The 22,446-nt window shown below is 40.3% G+C and overlaps 1 long non-coding RNA gene across 1 annotated transcript; it reads right to left on the reverse strand.

Moving 5' to 3' along the window:
- Positions 1-1,729: 1,729 nt before the first annotated feature.
- Positions 1,730-9,340, reverse strand: LOC135575669 (uncharacterized). Its single transcript, XR_010466868.1, has 3 exons — positions 8,619-9,340; positions 3,513-3,549; positions 1,730-2,703 (listed from the first exon to the last, which is right to left on the reverse strand). It is a non-coding gene; the product is annotated as an uncharacterized LOC135575669 (long non-coding RNA).
- Between the last annotated feature and the right edge of the window lie 13,106 nt (positions 9,341-22,446).

Consider the following 22,446-nt stretch of genomic DNA (forward strand, 5'->3'; position numbering starts at 1 on the left):
CAATAATGGATTTTCGTAATTGTTGTCTGTTTTTTATTCAAACCTAGGATATGAAAGACCATTTCTCATTTTTTTTTCCCATAATTTTGTGGTATTTCATTTATTATCTACTATTAAAATATATTTGACCTTTGTTACCCACTCTGAATAAAAGGGATCTGTTGTGTTTTGTTTGCCTTTCCCTGAAGCATAAGGACTCTGACTTTGCTAGATGAATTGTCTCAAGAAACCACAAGTGCATACTTAGTACTGTGCCAGCAACTTTGTAATAGCTAAAATGTTTTTTGATGTGTTTTTTTCATTTTTTTTTTTCTTTTTTTTTTCCCATTCTGATCAACAGCTTAAAATTGAAAGAAGAACTGAAGCCGGCAGTTTCATGATCTCTCAATGACCACCCATACTCCAATTGGAATCTTTCAGCCTTCAGCCTAAGTGTGTGTAAGGCAGAGGAAGCTAAATCTGTCTAACCTTCATTCCTGATCCAAACACCAAAACCTATATTATCAGCATTTCAAATCATAAATTTCCCTTTCACATGCAGACAACCGTTTCCTTCATATGAAGTCACAAGCATTTTAGATTCCTGATCTCCTAGAAAGATTTTACTCTCACTTTCCCCTTTTTCTATATTTTTTTAATACTTTGGCATAGTCAGTTCTTTCAGCATATGGAACCACTTCTACCTCCTTAGCCCCTGTACACACTTTCCCACTCAACATGATGACATGTGACCGCTCAACTCATAAACAGGAGTTAGGGAAACAGAGGTTAAACCACGGGCACCAAAAGTGGTTTTGAGTATGCAAATGTGGAAAAAGTGGGATAATCCACAAGCATGTGGTGTGTTACCATCTGCCTCATGCTCTGAATGTATAAGCGTATTCACCCAGAGTTTACAATTGAAGGGATACAATGTTTTTTTTTCCTGGTAAAACACTGTGCATTTTGGCCTGAAAAGCACGCTTGCTTCCCTTCCCGTGGTGAGATTACAGGTGCTGCACACTGCTATTATGGTTGATCTTTTTCAATAAAGATCCCACACAGGCCAGGGTACTAAACACACAACTCGGTTTGGTCTTGATGGATTGCCTGTAATTCCACATCTGTCTTCTTCCTCCTGTAGCCCCATCTAGTGGCTTGCTACATCTGTGCATCTGTCATATGTCCTAGCTAACTAGGCATTTGAAAGAGAAATGTGCAAATAAAGGTATGCATGTGTAGAAATACATGTAAACAGGTGTGTATCTTCACCCATATGCATGAAGTATGGGGTAGAGGTATTTAGCATCACTTGGACACTATTTAGGTGACTGGCAGCTGCAGTGCACAGGCAGCAATCTTGCCCTGTGGTGGTAGGGAGGATTAAAGTCCAGATAGCATGGACTGTAAGGTACATGGAAAATGTCATCCCCTTGGTGTACATACTGGGTGCAGCTCCAGCCTGATTGGGAAGTGCTGTCACCAGCTGGGGCTGCCTCAGAGTTGGTTGGTGAGGTTGGCAGCTTGGGGGCTGTCTGCACCGCTGCTCCATGGACTTGCCTCAAAAAGGAGCTGGCTTTTCAGAAAGTTCATGTTCAGTAGATCATTAGTGGCTCCGAGGTGCCACAGGGGTTATGTATCTCTTAAAAGAAGTAAAAGTTAATATGTACCAAAATGGTGTAATATGTATCAACAGGGGAAAAGAGGGATGGTTGAATGTGGAAGTAGCTCCCCAGCTTTTGTACTCTACTGTAAATGTCCATGCCACAGATGAACACTCACAGCTGAATGCTTCCTTCTTAAATTTTCTTGGTTTTTTATTCTTTCATTAATTTAGAGTTTCCATTGAGAACAGACTTAAGGTGATTAAACAAAGGAAAAAGACTGGCTAAGATGATGGGAGAGTGTAAGAACTGTGTGGTATCTAAGGCAGGACTCAAAACCAGATAATGAAATGCGGATCTTATGAGAAGCTGTTGAAACAGCCCCCTGCCAAAGTCCTGCTTTTGGGAAGCAATGCTTGGCACCTCCTTCTGAACAGTCAGTCTTCAGCTTCAGACTTCACCTCCTTTGGCTGGTACTCACTGACCAATACAGGCTGTCCTGGAAGCATCTCACAGCATCAGCCCTTGATGCCTCAACTTCTGTCACTCAGTGACTATTTCAGCTCAAACACTTCCGCACAGTCACTTATTTGGAAGGAAAAATTAACTGGAAGTAGGAGGAGAAAGGCTGTGTCCTGCATCTGAAACAGGTAAAGCCATTTCAGAGAAACACTGGATCCAAAAATTTGTCAGAAGTACAGAGCCAGTTTAAATGCCTGACATGTTTGTGAAATCTTGGACCCCAGATGTTAGCAACAGAGTACCTGGGTGGACCAGAATCAGGGTTGTAATTAACTACAGAGGCTACAATTAGTCAAGAGCTGCTCCAAGGTATGGGGGACACACAACACAAGGCCATGTTAGCAGCGCAGTCCAGGAAAGGGATCCTCCTGCCAGCCACTCTTCTGCTGTGTAGGTGGCACGCCACATAGTTTCTGGATCTACTGCTCAAATTTTCACATGCTTTCATCACACTTGGTGAGGTAACCATGTCTTTTCACAATACAAAGGTCTTATGAAGCAGGGAGCTGGTAAGCTGAAGCTTGTAGGTTTGGAGCTCAGGTTGGCTGCTGACAGACTTCATCCAGGTCACTTCACCCTCTGTGTCATAGTCTCCCACCTGCAGAAAACACTGTTAATAATATTTAACTACCTCATGGTACTAAATTGCAGCTTAATTAATGGTTTGAAAAGCACTTTGAAATGCTCAGTTGAAATAGTCAAAGGATAATTAACATCACTTATTTATTTAGTGAGCTTTCCTTGCCAGGCACAATCTTCCTAACATTCCCCTTGCAATAACTGTTTGCACTGCTCTAGGAAAAACAAAGAGGTTCAGCCAGTATGTTTTCTGTGGGGAGACTTTTTGCTGCATGAATTGAATGGTTGAAACTTGAAGAGAACAGCTGCCAAGTTGAGGGGCAGACATGTTCCTGAACGGGGGGAGGAGATGAACACATGCACAAGTGTTCATGTGCACTCAGAGGCATGTGCATTGTACCAGGCAACCTTAATGACACAACTACAAGGCTGCTGTTCACTTCTGAGCTTTACTAAAACAAGCCTGCATTATTCTGTAGGATTGCTGCTGGTGTATATGGGTGAATGTGGGCATCAGCTAGAAAGTAAGGTCTTCATAGCTGACCTGTTTCTATGAGAAATTTCATACTTCCCTTACACTTATGCCTTCCAAATTTTGTTAAATCTGGAATGACAGCTTCAAGACCAGGACAGGAAGAATCTTAAATCTGAATTACTCTTGCCATAGTGAAGCTTGTACCCCTTCCCAGAAAAAAAGTCACAGATTCAGATAGTTGCAACACCATGATGCGCTTTTTGCCTACATGATGGAGGTGGCACAAGTGATGCAAGATGGGATGCAGCCCTCAACAGCAAATGAAGCAGCATGCAGGAAAAAACACAGCCTACCTGAGAGTCTTTGCAGGCTCCTTTATTCTACGTGTACCTGCAGTGTTGGAGAGAAGGCTAAACATTAAAATTGGCTTGAATGACGAGCAAATAATTTTCCAGTAAGAAGCTGCTTATTCTTGGACAAGACTGTGCAAACTGTATTTTAGTTCTAAATTTTGAGTTCTCCATGGAGAGGTCGTGGTCACTCATTCCAGAAAGGAATGACTGACGTTTTCACAACGCCCTGTCGATGCTCTCTCTTTTTTTACTTCCTCACCCCTGAGGGGAGATTGGGAGAAAACACTGAGTTCCTACAAGCTTTCCCTGGCGTTATGAGTGAGAAAAGGGAGGTTCAAAGCAATCAGGGGAATTTGATGCCTAAACCAAGCAGGCTTTGCCTAGTTAGTCTGTACAATAATAAACATTGAAAACTGCTCTTGAGGCATATTGTGAAATCCTGCCTCCTAATGGGGACAGAGGCTTAGACTGAATTGTGACTGCATTTCACTGGTAGTCTGGGTTCAGAAGCTCAGTTCTATATCGATCAGGCCTTGAAGAATGGCATATAGGAAGGTAAGCCCAGTGGGCTCTCTGTGCTTGGTTTGATAATTTTGTGTGACTCGTCCAGAGAGATCACGTCACCGAAGTAAAGCACATATTGAAAAGGCTGCTTAGAGGCTTTTAGATAAACTAGAGCTATTTAATTACATTGATGATTTTTGTTTGTTTATGTCAGCATTGCTAACCTGAAACTTTCATAAAATGGAAGTCAGCACCCTCAAAATAAGGAAATTAGGTTAAAAATCACGGCATTTCTAAAATAAATAAATAAATATTGACTGAGTTTTTACTTTCCCTCCCAACGACCTTCTGATTTTTAAGCTTTTACATAACTTTTTCAAGATTTCCCCTATAACCACACAGGTTGGAAAAGGGGTTTTCATGTTTTTTGGCTTTGTTTTGGTTTGGTTTTGCAGTGAAAGCAGAGAATGCAACTTTACCACGTGCCTTTGTCAACTGACGCTGTGAAAGCATCAAATGTAGAAAGAATTAAACAAAATCATTGAAGTTGTCAAAACTATAATGTCTGCCTATTGCAGCCTACATTGCAGATCTCATACCCACCATTGATCAAGAACTACCCAGCCCTGGGTGGGAGCTTGCAAGGGCAGAGCCATTTTGGTGCAGAGACACAGGAACGTGGGGCAGGATGGGAGCGCATGTCTAAACCTCACCTCCCCAGCCACTGACCTACTTAAAAAGCACCGGGTCCTATCTTCCCTCACAGCAGGTCATGCCTTAGTCCAGGATCAGCTTCGATGAGATCAAAGAGATAGTTTGCAGAATAAGTTATTAATCTGGGTAAGGCTGGAGCAGATATCAGGTTGCCGCTGAATTCAAGTGTAATTCAGCTGGTAAGGTCAGGCTTGTCCTTTTCTTTGACTTAAGCCTACCACAATGCAGAAGTACCCTCTAATGTTGTCCATGAAATAGAAGGCCTGCATGCTCAGGCAAAGCTCCTGATAGCTGCAGGTGTATTTTTCTTGGGAAGCTGAATTGCTAGAGAAACAAAAGTTTTGGTTAGTTTTATTTGGCAAGACAAAAATGCCGTCCTAGGGGAAGACTTTATTTAGAAACTTTATTTTTCCCAGTTAACTTAGATATTTTGAAAAAAAAAAAAAAAAGTTTAAAGGTTCAAAAGTTCACAAGATACTTTTTTCTGTTGGATTACAGAAATAAAAATTAAAAAAAAAAAAAAATCCCAGTTAAGCAGGACACTTCATAGATTAATTTCCTGCTACCTAACTTGTAGAACCCAGAAGTGACATTTCATTAGTTTTTGTGCTATAATTTAAAATCTTATTCTGTATTTTCATTTGCCTAATGCAAGAGTCTACAGCCCCAGTGCAAAAGGAAATGGGGACTGCTTACTTTTAACAAAAATCCTGGCTTTGTTAGCATGAGGTATACATCATGTAATTCTATCAGCCATTCTTTTTCTTTGGTGGAATGAGGTCTAATGATTTTAGTTGCTGACATTTCCTTACTCTAATTAAGAAATACTCTTCACTGTTGGAAGCCTGATAATGACACGAATGATTCTTCTTCAGACAAAGCCAAGAATGTTCAGCCAGCCTCAAGGTCAGCTACTAGGTGACAGCTGGCTCTTGAAACCAGGAGGCAAAAATAGTATATAGTCTTCATCTGTGCGCAATGGGCAATGAGTCTGCAGGATGTTTTTGGTGGGGGAAAAGCGGAGGTCACCGTGAAGTGAAATATTAATCTGAATTTTTTCTACATAGCCTGAGTTCACAGAAGCAAAACAGTTGCTGCATGCATCACCTTTTAATATTATACTAAAAATAGGATTCCCCTACTAAACACAGTATATCTCATTCTGGGTACTTTGACCTTAGGAATACTGCAACACAGGATTTGATAATCAAGAGAAGGCCCAGAAGAGACAAAAATAAAGTTCACTAGAGTCTTAGAAAAAGAAAGAAGATGTAGAGGAGCCATCATCATCTAATTATTTGAGACAGAATCCCCAAAAAAGAGAAAGAGAGCCTGGAAGAAAGATGCAAGAACATACCACCGGGTAATTAAAAAAGAACTTCAAACAAAGCCTATGGCTTGGGATTCAGTAAATATTGCACTATGCACTGCGTGTGCCTGCTAGGATGAATCAAAATGCCATATTTGAGCTTGCTGCTTCTGGCCTCCAAGTGGCCAGTCCTGGGGATGGGTTCACAGCACAGAGAGTGGCAAGAAGATTCCTCAGAGCATCCAAAAATAAACCGATATTTAAAAATATAGTAAGTACTTTAAGGACAGTTATGGGGAATGCAGAGAAAGACTTCTGGCTCATGGCGTGAGTGGCAGGACAGGTCTCTGACTCCTTCTCTGATCAAATCAGACAAATGCTAGTAGAAGGGGTGAATGATATTAGGTGCACAGGAAGCTGCTCACTTGTGATTTGGAAAGCCTGGAGCTCTCTCACGGGGAGTCTTGACCTTCAGAGGGCAGCTAGGAGGTATTACTTTGGGTGGTTTCTTAGTTTATATTTCCTCAGAGGATCCTCAAACACTTAAAGCAACTACAGCCAGATTAGATGACCAGTCAGCCTTTTCAATTCCCACTGTACAGCAGGTGAAACAATAAAAAAGTATTGAGTAAGGAACATTAATCTGTATTCAGAGCTTTTTAATAAATTATAAATAAATATATCTGCTTCATTCCTTTGAATTCTACCCGCTTGTGTTTAGCTATGTGTTTTTAGTGGCAACACAATCTCTGCGAGCTGTAGGCCCAACGAAATCATGAGCTATTTTTAAAAAAATAAAAATAATCTGAGCTGGGATTTAAAATAGGGTGTGGTGGAATGGTGAGGGTGAAAAGTTTGGTGGCATATCAGTAGAGAGTTGGGACCTTCTGGTGATCCCTCCACTTCCTCTTCAGTGAATACAAGATTTTCACAGAGGTGCATTTTTACTGTCACATTTTTGCAGCTTCTCATTTCAGCTCTAGTTTATGCATTCCCCAGCAAGAAATAAAAAACTATCACATGTTATCTCTTATCCTCTGGACAATTTTTTTCTTTCAGGCACTTTAGCTGAAGCAGACAGAATGCCACAGAATTTTAAATTTAAAATTGAAGTGTTCCCTTTAGCATTTTGTTTAACTCCCTGTGGGAGAAGGGTTGGGAGGACATTTCCAAAGTATTTTCTGGCCTGCCTGAAGCACAAGCTGGAGGAGACATGTGCCCTTAGGAAGGCAGCAGGGAGAGAGTGGTAGAGGAGATGGAAAAGCAAGTTGTTATAGAAATTAAATAAAGTGAAAACTTCCAGGGTGGGGGGAAAGGTGAGAGCTGGGATAGGGCAGGGAAGAGAGGATGGAGGATCCAGACAAGCTGCCTAGCCTATGAGGAGGAGTTAATAAGAATCATGAACCCAAGCTTAAACCAAAAAAGCAATCTCAAAGTGTAGATGGTCACCTTCATCTCCGGTTTTCATCAAACTCCATCTGGGTAAGGGGAAGAAAGAATGCTGTAATAGTTGTACAGGACAAAACGAGCAAACCAGAGTAGCCATCCACTGCCTTGCTTGTGGTGATTTATGAACAGGTTTCATGACGAAGACATGTCATGTCTCCTTTAATACTATGTTGGTGTGAAAAACTTTTTGCAGAGAACTATGTTCAGTAAAAATGTAGATTTAGGTACTTTATTTCCTTGCAGTCTACCTTCCATCCCCTCTTCCTTACCCCTTTTCACTTAGAGTTTTTTCCTGAGCCACATTTATGAGGATGTAGCTTCATATCTATGCATGGCAAAGTACAAAACAGAGGAAGGAAGGGTGATTGAAAGAAGGATGACATTTTATAAGTAAAAAACGTAAAATTAAATGTTCATTTCCATTTCATTGTTGTTGTGGGGAAGTATCTTATTTTTATTTATGAAGCATTTCTAATAAGTTTGGTATTTTTTGTGCTGGCTGGTGTTGGTGTCAGTGAAATAGAATGCTGTTGATTACAACACTTTGGTTATTTTTTGGTGAACTGGCCATCATTATAGTTTTATTAAAAAAGTGATAGTGGTTCCAGGCAGCTATTTTTCCTGAATTCCCTGTAGCAGATTCTTTTTCTTTAGGCAGGAAACTCTAACAACTCCAGGTGAATGGGCCAAAGGAAAGCAGTGGTTTTGTACACTTCCCTAACATTCATGTGGCTTGAGCCATTCCAGAGGCTTGGAAGTCTTGCCTGGGGACTCTAAAACTTGCATTTTCAGAGTACTCAACAGACATTTTGGATAGTTGACAACTGCCTCTTTTCCCTAATGTCTTTCTTTCTAACTTTTCCATTAACATTTACTTTTTCCAGTCACCACATCTCACAGAAGGGTTGAGGGTTTTCATCCATTGCTAAAGCTGGCAGTCGACATTGCTGGTTTTCTTTTTTTTTTTTCTTTAGATTATTTCTAGAGTCCATCTTCCCATTTCCATACACAGAATTAAAGTTGGTGACAAACCTCATGTCCTTCAAACACTGCATCTTTCTTCTGTACAGTCTCTCTGATACTAACATCTCTCCTCACAGCAGTCAGTTGTTGGGTTTTTTTCAACTCACCTTCAGCTTTCTTCATGGTTTCTTGCCATCCACATCTTTCTTTTCATACTCCTATGGCAGCAATAAATTAAATCTGGGGTGAAGGAGCAGACAACAGGAGCCTGTTGGCACCTTGGGAGGAAAGATCCTGGGCTAGTAGGGCAGATCAAAATCAACAGGAAGTCTTGGATACTCTTATTTAATACATCTGAAGGCTATTCCAGCTCTCCCTCTCTTAATGTAAAAAGTAATACACATTTTCCCAGGTTGTCACCTCATTCTGCTGTTTTGCAAGCAACAATTCTTTCTTGCAAAGTAGGTTATTTAAAGAAGTTGTACTTTGAGAACTAATTTTTTAAGGTTCTAAGCCAATTAAGGATGCCTCCAGGCTTTCTTTAGTTTTTCTTTATCAAGCTGTGATGGCCTGAAGAGAACTGCTCTGAGTTCAATGTAAGATTATAACGAGACAACAGAATGCTGAGGACTGTGCCTTTAAGTAAATTTTCTATGAATATGGGGTCTTGGGAGAGCTACAAGGTTTGGCTATCATTTTCCCTTCACTTTGATTAACCTGCTTATTCATCAGGGTACTACACTTCTTGGTTAACTATCATCTCCACCACCACCTCCTTCAACCATATCCTCAATGTGCATTCTTAAAAGGTGGTTTTGAGGTCAGAATCTTCTTTCTGTAACAGAAATAAGAACAATTTAGAAGTATCAGCACATGAAGCACTTCAAAAAGATTTGACTGACACACCGAATGATTAATCTTAGTTCTGTCATGTTACTTCACTCAGCTGTAGTTGTGAATGATAGCTGGCACCGTGTAAGCTGTCTGGATTGTGATTAGCACTCGTTTGGACACAACAGTCAAGTCTGTCTGGTAGGTGACCGCACTTCTGTTGAATGTGCTAATCCCTTAAAGGCCATAGAATTGTGTAAAAGTGTGTAAAATCAAAGATCATCTTAAGACTAGCTCACAAAAGTCACATAAATCCAGGGAAGGACTTATCTTCTCTCTGAAAATTATTATACTGCAGATGTGTGGGAATACTTAAGCCACATGTGGCATCTGATGAAAATAAAGATTTATTTTGGCTGAACTGGCTGTATTAGCAGATAGAGATATGGCTTTGAACTATATCTTAGTTCGTAATCTGCTGCTGTCTTGGGATTAATTTCAGAATTTCTATTTGTTTTTAATGTGGATAAATTACTTGTGGCTGATTTTTTAAGGTCTTTTTGTTCTTCAAATAGGCTAGCTACTGAAAAGAGATGGGAAAGTCAGAAAAGACTGATAATGACAGTAATTTTAGATCACTTAAACTACAAATTTTAGTTTCCAGTTTAAAATTTGCAGAAGTCAATAACCATCTTGACAAGACTTGTGGTTTCATTAATTTATCCTCACCATGTTGTGTCTTGAATAAAGAATGTTCTCCTGCTTTGAGGACATGTTTGTGTTTTACCACCGCTTCTTCTTGGAAGTGTCACTGTGACAATGCACAGACACTTTTTCAGTCTGCATCCCGCTGTCTTTTTCTGTGACTATCCTTTCGCAGGACATTCTTTGGGCTGTTGGACCATCCTTTTCCTGGCTTTGTCCAGGAGGCAAAGTGAATGCTCACAGGGGCAGACAGATAGGCAGCAAGATATCTAGTGTTGCCGTTGATTCCTGCTGTTTTATTCTGTTTTGAGCGTGACTTGCTTCCAGTGGTGGAATAGAAAACATAACGGGTGGCAGCAGAGGTTAGCAGGGGGAATTAGCACAACAGAGGAGAGGAGCAGAGCAGAGCTCCTTTGGTGGCAGAATTCAGACCAGACAAGTTTCTGTGATGGAGAGTCAGACTCAAACAGACTTTAGACTCTCATGCAAATAGGCCTACACTTGCCCAGTTACCTCTGTAGCACCTCTCATTCTGTGATGTAGCTGGTTGCCTCATCTGTAACTTCCCTGCATCTTGTACACAGGGTTGCAAAGCAAGAAAGAGACCCGAAAGGATGCTGGCAGTTGGGCATGCCTACATTGAAAGTAGCATTACTAACAATCTCCCGATGCAACCTAGCAGTGTTGCCCATGTAAAGTCTCCCTACTCCCCCCCATCCACACTCTAAATAACCCAATGCACGTGACTGGATTTAAAAACAAACAAACAAACAAACAAAAACTTTAAAGCTGCAAGGATGTCTTTTGTCTTTGCATATCAGGAACATACATTCTCATAGTAAGCCTGAGGTTTTGCCCCTCAAAACTACTGTCTTCACATCACATCTGCTATCATGCAAGCAAGAAAAGATGAACAACTGGCACAGGAAAAATAAATCTGTTCACCTTCACCCCACTAGAAGAAGGGGATTGTGGGTGGGTGGATGAGTTGGGCAATGAAAGATATTTCTATGTCTTCAATCCATATATAACAATAAAATTAATTTTTTTTTTCTCCTGTGATTCAAGTCAAAGATTTCAAAGTAGTTTATTATACATCCCACTTCATTGTGGGATCTCTTCAGATCTGACAAACCAACCAAGTGTATGTCATCATTTGGCCTTCTAGGCAAACTGCAGCCTACTCTAGACATGGTTTTGGGTGGGTGGTACTTACCACTTAGTGAGCACAGATGTTATTAAGAAAAGATACTTCCTGGGGGTTCATTCTTCTTATTAAAATGACCACAATTTATAATATCCCTTAATGGAAGAGACCAGGTTATTACCATTGTAACTGTAATTTGTCTACCTAGAGTTCAATTGACGTTTTAACTGAACTTGTTTTGTTCTAAATTTTCTGAGCTAGTTTTCTGTACAGCATGTAATCCCACTGATCTCACTTCTCTGCTGTAGAAATTTAAATTGGAGGAAACCTTTAAGAATTGCATAGGTTTGTCTGCATTCATGTTATCATGTCTGATAGTAAAATTTGGCCTAAACAGAAACAGCTTGCTGCTCCAGTCCATCACAGAAACTGGAATGAATTCTTCACCTGCAAGTATATATCATGGAGTGCTATAGGATCCCTCAAAAGGAAAGGCAACATGTGAAAGACAATACAATCCAGGACAGGAGTTTTTTAACAATTTTATGTACTACTTCCAGTTCACCAGCCAAAGATAAATGAACCTGTGGAGACAACAGCCAGTTGAATATTTCAAGGAGTAAGTGAACTCGTACCCTTCTGAAAAAAACATAGCTATCATCACCTTTTAGATCCTTAGCCACCCCAAAACAGACTGTTGCCTCTTCTTATACTCTTCTAATTCCTCGGTATTTATGAACCATGTTTCTACTCCGCATTAGGTCCAAATAATTGAGATAAATCAGGTCTTGCCCCAGCGCAGCTCTCACCCCTGTGATTTTACTGGTCCACACAATCCCAGGCATCCTGTAGCACTCTTACAGGTGGGCTAGTCAGGGGAGCAAGACTTCCACATTGGTGTAGAGCTTTTCATCCTTAATTGTTACTTGAGGTCCTGCTTAAAGTGCTCAGATGTTACTGACCATCTGATAACTGGTCTGTCTGAAGTATTTTCTGTCTGGTCTACGTGAAACTAATTGGTGACCTCAAACTAGTTCCATTTGAACAGCTGCAGTTTCCTTCAAACCACTGTCATGGATGGATTCAATTGAATAAATCAGAGGAATGATCAAACCTCTTCTTCAAAGAACAGGCAGTTAGAGGTACAAAGACACTTTTTGGGATGTGTGCAACAAGGTTGTAATCTGGAGAGTTAGACCCAGCTGTGACAAGATTGTGTGCCCCTTTTCAGGGCACATTTGCTGAGAGGCAGAAAGAATAAAAGGATTTATGTGGAGAAGGATCAGAGAAAGGGGATACTCAGGCTATCACTTCAGATAAACATCTTGAAATGCAAAAACTAGATTTGGTCTTGCTAGAGAACTGGCCTGCCTGTCCCATCCCTCCTGACTTGGCATCTTTCAACAATAAAATATTAATAGTACATTAAATCTAAAAAGACATTAGGAAAGAATCTGGACACTTATGAAAAACAAGGCCTTCTGTTATACATAGAACTTAACACTGTAGAGACTTGCAAGGTGAAGAACTTTGGGGAAGGTCAGGCTTCAGAAGATGTGGGAAGCATGGATTATGTTTTGCTTCCTTAGATTCTTGGCTGCTCTGTTGCCCATGAGTTACTTCTAGATGGAGAGTACCATAGAAGCTGGGAATGGCAGAGATGAGTCTTATTTTACTTTATATTTAAATCTAAATATGTAAAGTAAGACATTTGCCTTGTCCTTTTCCCACTGAAAGAAATCTCACTGGCAAATATTCAATGTGATCAAACAGACAAAGTAGTCCCATTTTGGATTGAAAATCACAGTAGTTTGTCATTTTTAAAACCATGCACCAATCAGCTAGGGGACTTAATTTACTTTTTTATTCTCTCTGCTAAAATGCTGAATCTGTTTCAATCACAGCTGAGGACAAGGACAGCCAACAACAACACATCACTCCTAGTGTGAGACCTTTTTATGTCCTCTTTGGGGATACATCAAGTGTTGATGACCAAATTATGACCCTTTCTACCTCCCTTCCTGAAAGCACTGCATTTTTGCCAATAGCCATCAGCCAAGGTTTTAAAAAATGTGAAGCATATGATTATGCCTAAAGTATTAAAGCACCTTCCATACTATCCAACAGGCTGGTCCTTAAGCGGCTGCTGGTGATGTCAAAGATGTCAATTACTTGGCACCCTAAAGATAAGTGGCAGTTAGGTATTGGTACTGAGGTTGAATACCTCAGTGTCAGGCTCCTTCACTGAAAACTTCAGTCAGGTGACCTTAACCCTACCTTTGGCTTCCCTTACAGAGAGATAGTGGATTTTTTTGATAAGTACTCCCTGTTTTCAACAGCAGTAAATTTGTACAGGAGATGTTTCTATGTTGTTAGAATCATAGAATAATTTCGGTTGGAAAAAACCCTCAGTATCATCGAGTCCAACTGTAACCTAACTCTAATACTAAACCACATCCCTAAGAACCTCATCTATATGGCTTTTAAACACTTCCAGGGATGGTGACTCCACCACTTCCCTGGCCAACCTGTTTCACTACTTCACTACCCTCCCTGTAAAGAATTTTTTCCTAATATCCAACCTACACATTCCCTGGCACAACTTGATGCCATTTCATCTTGTCCCATCACTTGCTACTTGGGACATGAGACCAATATGCTCCATGCTACAGCACCAGATAGTTGTTCAGGTAGTTGTTATGGTACAAAGAAAATGCGGAGTGCTCCTGTTTACTTTCCAAAATCATGGTGCACTCGTGTGTTATCTGGTGACACATTCAATATTCCCTGAAGGAAAATGAGACAGAACATGTCACTGAGGTTCACATAATTTTGACTGAGCCATCAGGATCTGTTTAGTTCTCTTCTCATAAATGAGCAAGTAGTAATAATGAATAACCTGACAAAGATATAAAGCTTGAATTTAGAGCTTAAAGAATCACTGAAACATTTGTTTCAACAGCTTTGCAGTTTATTCAAGGCTTTCAGCTTTCCTGGTTCTGAAGAACTGAGTGGGATGGTTTATGGAAATAAACTTCCTTTTAAGATTAGGATCAATTTCTGCTGTAGCTACTCCCAAAAAACCTTTGAACTTTCTTCTTCCCTCCACTTTCCAAAATAGGCTGGACTAAGGAACAGGGTGGTTGTGGAAGGATAGAACCTAAACTTCCCTGAAAGAGAAGACATACTGGGTTTGGTGCAACATCCTTCAATCTCCCATTTCTTCTTCTCCAGTTAGTTACAAAAGCATCTATCAACAACCAGAAAATGTAACTTATCTTCTCAAAAAGTAGATTTAAGTGATTTTGTTGAAAACACAATGTGTGATTGCTGAGATAGAAAGTCTTTGAAGAACTTTAGAGAAGTATGATTTAGGTCATGGGGCAAAACTTGGAGTGCAGTAAAGTTAACAGGCTCTTGATTTTTAACTTTAACAAAGTTTCACACTTTTCCTTTTTTTATTTTATTTTTTTTTTCAGATTACCAAATAGAAAATTGTAACTTTTCACTAGAAATGTAAACCAAAACATTTTAGAATTTGGGCTTACATTTACTTTTCATTAGAATAACAAACCAAAAATTCACTTTAAAGGACAAGGCATGTTTCATGGAATTTTTTTTGAATACTCCAAAAAAATCTTCCATCTCTATTGTGGCAGGATGCAAACCCCCCTCTCTCCCCCTCCCTCCTTCAGTATGGAAGGAGTAGGCACATCTCCCTCTCTCTCTGCTGCTTGAGGCTAACAGCTTCTTTTGTTTGGCCCCAGAGCACCCTGGCCAGGGCCAGTAGGAGAAGGGAGTGCCAAGGCGCCAGTGAGCCGCTGGGTGCCTGCGGCCAGTGTGGGAGATGTTTAGAGGCTTCAGAGGCACCCCACAGCCAGTGTGGGGGTGTAGAGAAGCTTCTGGAATGCCTACAGTCAGATCTGATCAGCCTATAAAAAACGGGATTCTCGTCGAGACTCCGCCCATTGTAGCGGGTCTCTCGGAGCACGAGCAGGATGCTGCCACCGAGAGCCCCCCTCCCCGGGATGGAGACTCCGCTTGTCTTGCTGCCATGGGTGTGAGTAAAACTTAACCCTCGCAGAACTGCAAGTGTATTTATACTTTCCGTGCACATATGCACGTGTAACTTTCCATGCTCAATATGAGCATGTGTAAAATCAATCCTCGCATAATCGTGGGTGTATTTTCCTCCCGTGCTTCCACATAAGCACGTGTAACTTTCCGTGCACATTTGCACACATAACTTTCCATGCTCAATACGAGCACGTGTATAAGTTATTTCCTCACACAATCATGAGTGTATTTTCCTCCCATGCTTCCACATAAGCACATGTAATATTCCGTGCACATTTGCATGTGTAAGTAAGTTAACCCTCACAGGATTGCGAGTGTATTATAAATTTACCCTCGCATAATCGCAAGTGTAGTAACTTTCTTCTGTACTCACTACGAGTACGTGTATCTCTTTTAAAATAACCCCGCACCATGTTCAGGCAAGTGTGTACTCCTCCCGGACTCAGAGATGGCTCCGGCATTGTTTTGGGTGAGGCCATGTGCATGCACTCTGTGGACCACCTGTTGTATTAGTTGCTGCCCCTTAATAATTTTCCTCAACTGATATCCGAACCTGTATTTAAGTCACTTTTGGAGTGTTAAAACCCTGTTTCTCACCAGTTTAATAAAAGTTGTTTTGGACCCTGTTGTCCCTTAAACTAACCTCAGAGTGCCTCTGTGACATCTACACAGGAAACCCACGAAAAATTAAAACTGTGAAATTTGCTTTCATTGATGTTACACAAACTTCTTCAGGTGTACCTGTATTCAGCAACATAACACACACATAAAGTTGGTTGGTGATAATATGCATCTGTGACAATTTTCCTGTGGAGTTGTTATTTAATAGCAAAATCTACTTCTACCAGACCTACTGGTTGGAACAAACATACCATTTGCTGTCTCTTGTTAGAAGACAAGAACATCATATAATTCTGAGTAAAAAGATTAAACAAGCAGCTACTTGTTTGCCATTTTGTCTTCTCTAAATATGAGGAATGCTAGTTACATTTTGGCTGTAAAACTTCTACTCATCAGTGATATGTGGAATCATTCAAAGGATTTTTAATTCTTGACAAAAGAGCTAATGATTTTTTTTTGCCCTCAACAACCCTGTAACAGCCCTTGGGAATCCTGAAATTGAGAAATCTTTGTCTTTACAAGCATGTTTTTATTTCAATGATGCTTACATGTTAGTCTGTCATTGACATGTTGCCCCAGAAATAGTGCATTATTTACGAGTGAAATGTTGTTCAAGGGCTGTTGTAACGCTGTTCTTATGTGCTAGATTGTGAAGATCAGTTTGCTTTAGGGACTGATCACATGTGCTGAGATACACCACACAATTGGCTGGCACTGGCTTTGATTTGAAAATCATAACAGAGAAACCACTAATAACCTTTAAGCAATGCCTCAACTATTTAGAGTACATAATAAGAAATTACAGAGAATTCATAAACTACACAAAACCCCACTAGAATGTCAAAATTTATTACAGCTGTGGGACTAGGAGTTAACTAGTGGAACTGAAGGGACATAAATTACAATGTTTTAATTAAGTTCAGATAAACTAAAGATTCAAAAGCAGCAATCAGTGATGGCTGTCAAGTAAACTCTCTGAAATAAATGTTGGCACAATCACCTTAAAGACAGGCTTCTTCCTTAGTATTAATATCATCAGTACAACAGATCGCACTGACGTAAGAAATCTGAAAAGAAAGTGCAGTAATAAATAGATGACATCTTAGCTGCAGTCTTAGTCTTGGAGGAAGACTTGCTGCTCACAGAGGAGGTAAATTGGCCAGTAGCATCCATCATGGTACAGTTGAAAAATGAATGCCTGAGATGCCTTGCTCTGCCAATCAGATGCCCACTGCTGGGTCGCCAATCCAGCTTCTTTGTCAAGTACAAAACTACCTTCTTGAAATAGATTTAATTAAAATGATTTGACAATTCCTATCCCTTTCATGGGTACTGCCTGTGAATGTGGTGTGTAGCTATTTGCTTTGCATGGTCAGACACGCTCCTTCAATACATGTAGAGACAGCAGAATGAGGTTGATCTTATATTACTTCAGTGCAGTGAAAAGAATTAAAAACAGCATCAGAACTACACTGAGCTACCTTCTTCTCCAGTTCTACTGTAGAACAACAAAATATTAAATCCATTTACGAGCATATCTCAGATTCAAGAAACTCAATAAATAGGCCAGGGCCTTAAAGTAGTATATTCTACTGTAGCCAGAGGAGAAACATAACATAGAGCAGTGGATCAGTCCTCTGTTTGGAGCATTTTATGGAAAACGATGGCACATTCCTTTCTGTAGGAGCTCACATAGGCATGAGAAGTAAAAGTCTTTAGGGAAATTTTTGGACAGCTGAGCTATTTGACTCATTAAGTAAAAATTTCTGCAAACACCCTGCCCCCCCCAGCCCCCCCCATGCTCCCTGGTCCCTTCTCCCATTTTCAAAATGGCATGCTGAACCACCTTCTGAAATGGAAAGCTACCTCTGACTGAAACACAGCAAAAGTGGTTAAAGATCCCCACAGGATCAGAAGTGCTGTAAAGTGTACCAGACTGCTGTTTGCTTAGAAGGTGATGTAAACACTTGTAAGCTTTTCCTCAGGTGCAAACAGAAGGAAAATAGCTATTCACTCAAAATCTGATTAAGGATATAAAGTCATCCAGTCATCCCACGCTAGGCTGACTCAGCCTGGTCTGAAAAATCCATGTATGAGCTTAAGGAAGCCACAGACTTTCTAACAGTGTAGTCTAAAAGCTTTATCTAAAGAGAATGTTGTTTGGACATTTCAAAACTGTTTCGTCTTTTTTTCCTATTCCCTGTGAAGTATGAATTTCAGAGATGAAGGAATTTCAGGGTAAGTGCTTGATCTAAAGGCCAGACCTGAAAGACATTTAGTCCCTTAATGTGCATTTCAATACTTTGCTTCCACTGGGCAATTACTATTCTATATACTATGAGTGGCATACCAGTAAAAAAAAAAAAAAAAAAAAAAAAAAAGTGGGAAGATTTCAAGTGGCTTTCACATGCACTCTTAGAACCTTATATTGTTGTTTGGTTTAGTATTTTCCTTGCTAAGCCAAACTTCAGTAGTCAGCTGCCTTTTCTCCTAATCTGCAGGTGCTTCATTGACTATCCATCATCTTTACTACAGTGTCATTTCTATATGTCATTCTCTTACACTAATCAGAAGCAGATCAAGTGGGAAAGAAATTGCTCCCCAGGAACAAGGTCTGTTGCTGTAAATTTTATATTGAATAAGAGTGGAATTCAATACAAGAGACCCTAGGCTTGTTTACACACGTTGCACTGATGTCATTTATCTGCAGGGCACATTGCAGCTCTTTGTTGTGGTCAGTTATTGCCATAATCCAACCACACTCTGCAGAAAGCCTGTAAGCAGTGAAGCAGTGCTACTGTTTCCACTATTGTCATTAAGTTGCACAAAGCCAATCACCCACAATAGTGCCATGATGAACTGAGGCCCAGCAGCTTGAAAACAAAAGCTGGTATACGAGTGCTAATACTGATGAAGCTTAGTTTCTTATGAATACATACTCTGCATGCCACGTATCTTCACACTCCAGTAACACCAGCCTTCTCAACCACCCTGAAGAACTTTCACAAATGCAACAGCAATTTGTTCCACCTTTCCCAGACCACCTACTCCCATGACATCTTCAGTCCATTTCACCTCCTACTTACTGGTAGTCTTGCTAGCTCAGCAGGAGGTGGGCAATGCCGTGAGAGTTTCAGACCATGGCTTCCATGGTCACTTGACTGACTGCTACTCTCACTTGCTACACACAGCAAATGCAACAAGTAAAGGTTGATCCCTTACTTCATGACTCTATCAGTGTGTCTTCCTTCCTCCTGCCCCTGAGATATCAATTTTCACAAGTAATAGTGGTGTACTGTCCTGTCAGGTTTACTTGATGGATCCAGCCTGTGCATTCAAAGGTTATTGGAAAGATACAGATTGCCAAACAAATACCATAAGTAAAGAAGCCCCATTTCCTTAGAAAACCAGGCTAGTTTGCACTCTTCCGCTAGGACAGCCTTCACTGCAGTTGTTCCATCATTTTTGCCTTCAGAGCAAATTTTGGCATCTTATCAAATGGCTATTTTGCAAGGCAGGTGTCATTAGTGAAAGTACGTGAAGTCCGTAGTCACATTGAACTGCAATACTTGGAATTGGGAGGATTTTAGGAACTCTATGTCTTCACTCTTAAGTCATGGTGTAGGTAAAAGCAAGGATCAGCATGACCAGGTAGGACATTACTTGGAAACTGGAAAGAAAAATCAGTAAGGATAAAGAGGTCAAATAAAAATAAGTTAAACCAAACATAAACAAGGAAGACATCCCTGGGAAAATAAATAAATAAATAAATAAATCTTTAGATTGTGGTTAACCCATTGGGGCCATTACTGACCATGTGTCACTTGAACGGGTTTTAAATATTAATGAGAACATTAATAATAAGTAGGAGCTTGATATATATAACCCCCAATTGTACATTTTCTTCATGGTTTGCATGCAATTGTACACTGTAGAATAAGTACAATGGTAATATTTTCAGCTGGTTCCTCTGCTGTCTAAATCAAAGATATTCTGTATAAACTTCCAGATAGTCTTGGAGCTTTTATATCTTTGTTGACTAGTGTGTGACTTCAAGAGTGTAGCAGCAGCTATGGGAAACTCCCAGTCACATCTGTAAACAAAATTATGTAATTATAGATAATTATACATGTCTAATTTATATAGTTATAAATACACATATAAACACAGATAAAATACATAATCAAACATATCATTCAATGCTGCTGAAAGGCATGCTGTGATCTATGAGTTAATTATGTGTTTTACCACCCACTACTGGTGCCAAACCTTTGAAGTTTTTTTCTCATATACTAAGGCTTTAATTTTTCAGTAACTTCCCAGCTGTTAAATGCCTATCTTGCGTTCAATGAAGTCCACTGGAAATTTGGATTTTGATGCAGTTCGGCAGTTCAGCCATTAAAAGCTGGATGCATTGGCAGTGATATCACTAAGATGTTCTCACTTATTTGCAAGGCTATGATTTTATAAGTCATTGCCTAGGATAACTGCAGATAAATAGGATGACATTGAAAGGGGAAAAGAATGCAGCAACAAAAAATATACTACTTCTTTGGTTATCTGAAGTCAGAACTTTTGCCTTGATAACCTCATCCAAGATCATTTTGGGCACTTTACCCAAAGCTATAAGACACAACTTTCCATTCTCTTCCAGGAGCAAAAATAGGCAAAGGAAGTGTGAGTGAAGAGAGACTAATAACACAACTGCCGAGGGAGGGAGGTTCTTCCTTAAGGCTGAGAAACACCATGCCCTGAAGCCTGGGAGGCATGACATTAAGCTTCTCACAGTGAAGAGAAAGGGAAATTACACAGGTGAAACTCAGTAAAGCAAACCAAAAGGAAAGTGAGGGAGGATTTCCCCTCCTCCTGTTCAGGTGACTCTTGTGTTTTTTGCTTCAGAATCTGGGTAGGTTTCTAGACACTTCTGAACACATCTTATTCCCAAACATGCCCATCCTGGAGCATCTTTTCTACAAGTAGTCCCAATATATACCATTCTGAACTATCTAAAATATATTGACAGAGCTTAACTTTCATAAAGAACCTAACAAATCCCCAGGATTCCAGTATGGCACTGTCTGAGGCTTTTCTTTCTAGTACAATAGCTCTCACTCCAAATTTCACGAATCCACAACACACTTTTCTAAGGACTAGGCCCACTCCACTGGTCCCATTTTCCTAGCAGATGCCAGGCTGTTATCTATGGTGGCCACATCTTGTATTAATGGCACGAAGGCACCTGACCAGCAGCACGACAAACTTGCCCTCTTGTCCTCCCCGCTTCCAGCCCCAAATTCTCATCAAGTGACTCTCCTAAACCAGTGAGAGCACACGTCAGTCCTTGCACTGCAGCTGCCAAGAAACCTGTGAATGGTGCTTGTGGTTTCTGTAACATGGACACCTACTCCATAAGGTCTGGCCTGTGACCACCAGCTAATTCCCTGCTGGCCACCTGACAGTAACACGCAGCCATTCGCCATCCTTTCAGAATGTGTGTATGTGTGTGTGCATGTGAAAGGCCAAATTTCTTCTCTTTTATTGGTCTTTTATTTTTTTTTTTTCACCTGCTGCCAGATAAACAGCATGGGATAAGAGTCTGCTTCATGCCAGACATAATTCTGAATTTATTAACTTGCCATTCTTTTTACTCTTGATAGAACTTGACAGGCAAGCAGACAAGCACCTAAATTAACTTAGCTCCCAACTGGCACCTAGACAGGCCAAGAATAACAGAGAGAGATGAATTGGAGGGGTTGAGAATGACGATGGAGTCAAAAAGGAGGGGGAGAAGAGCATGAGAGAAGGGAAAAAAGTGAACTTTGGACTGGAGAAGTTTTAAAAAAATAATTATTCAAAGCATAACAACATGACAGAAGCCTGCCAGAAAAACCTCATCTGTGTGAGGAGGGCAACGCATACGCAGTGGGAAAAACCCAGACGTACATTTGCCTCCAAGACAACATAGATTTAAATGCAAGACAACTTTGTAAATGGAAATGAATACAATGACCTCAGCTCAGGTCGCAAGAGAGTAGAAGCCCACCAGGTTATGAAACTACTGCCCAATTAAGCATGTTTGGCAGCACAAGTGTTTGGAAGAAGCCCAAGGATGAGCAAGTTCTGGGGATTTGATTTCATTTGGAAGGAGGGTGGTCTTTTCATTTCAGGGTCAGCAGCAGGACAGTGTAGTGGGTGTAGAGGTGGAAAGGAAAGCACACAATTTAGCTGACTGTCATGACCTCTGGATAATTGGAGATTTAACTTTCCATGTCTCAACACTCCCTAAATCTTCCCACACAAGTCAAGTCACTAAATAAATGGACAGAGGAAAATCTTCCTAGGTGAAGGAAGGTACATAATAGATGTATTATGGTATTCTTCCTCATTAACTGTCCTGTCATAACAGACACCAGTTATTAAAGTCTATAATACAAGTGGGGTTTTTTTCATTGTTCACATCTGAAGCTGTCATAGATAACATGTCAAACTGGAAGTACTTGCAGTTTGTAGGAATGGAGTGCAATGAGTATTGGTTAGACTTGTAAAGAACAGTGAATTATGTCTGGAAGAAAGGGTTTTGTAAACATACACAGATACTCGGAGCTACAGGTTGT

Source organism: Columba livia, chromosome 1 (genome assembly GCF_036013475.1).
Source record: "Columba livia isolate bColLiv1 breed racing homer chromosome 1, bColLiv1.pat.W.v2, whole genome shotgun sequence".
Taxonomy (NCBI): domain Eukaryota; kingdom Metazoa; phylum Chordata; class Aves; order Columbiformes; family Columbidae; genus Columba; species Columba livia.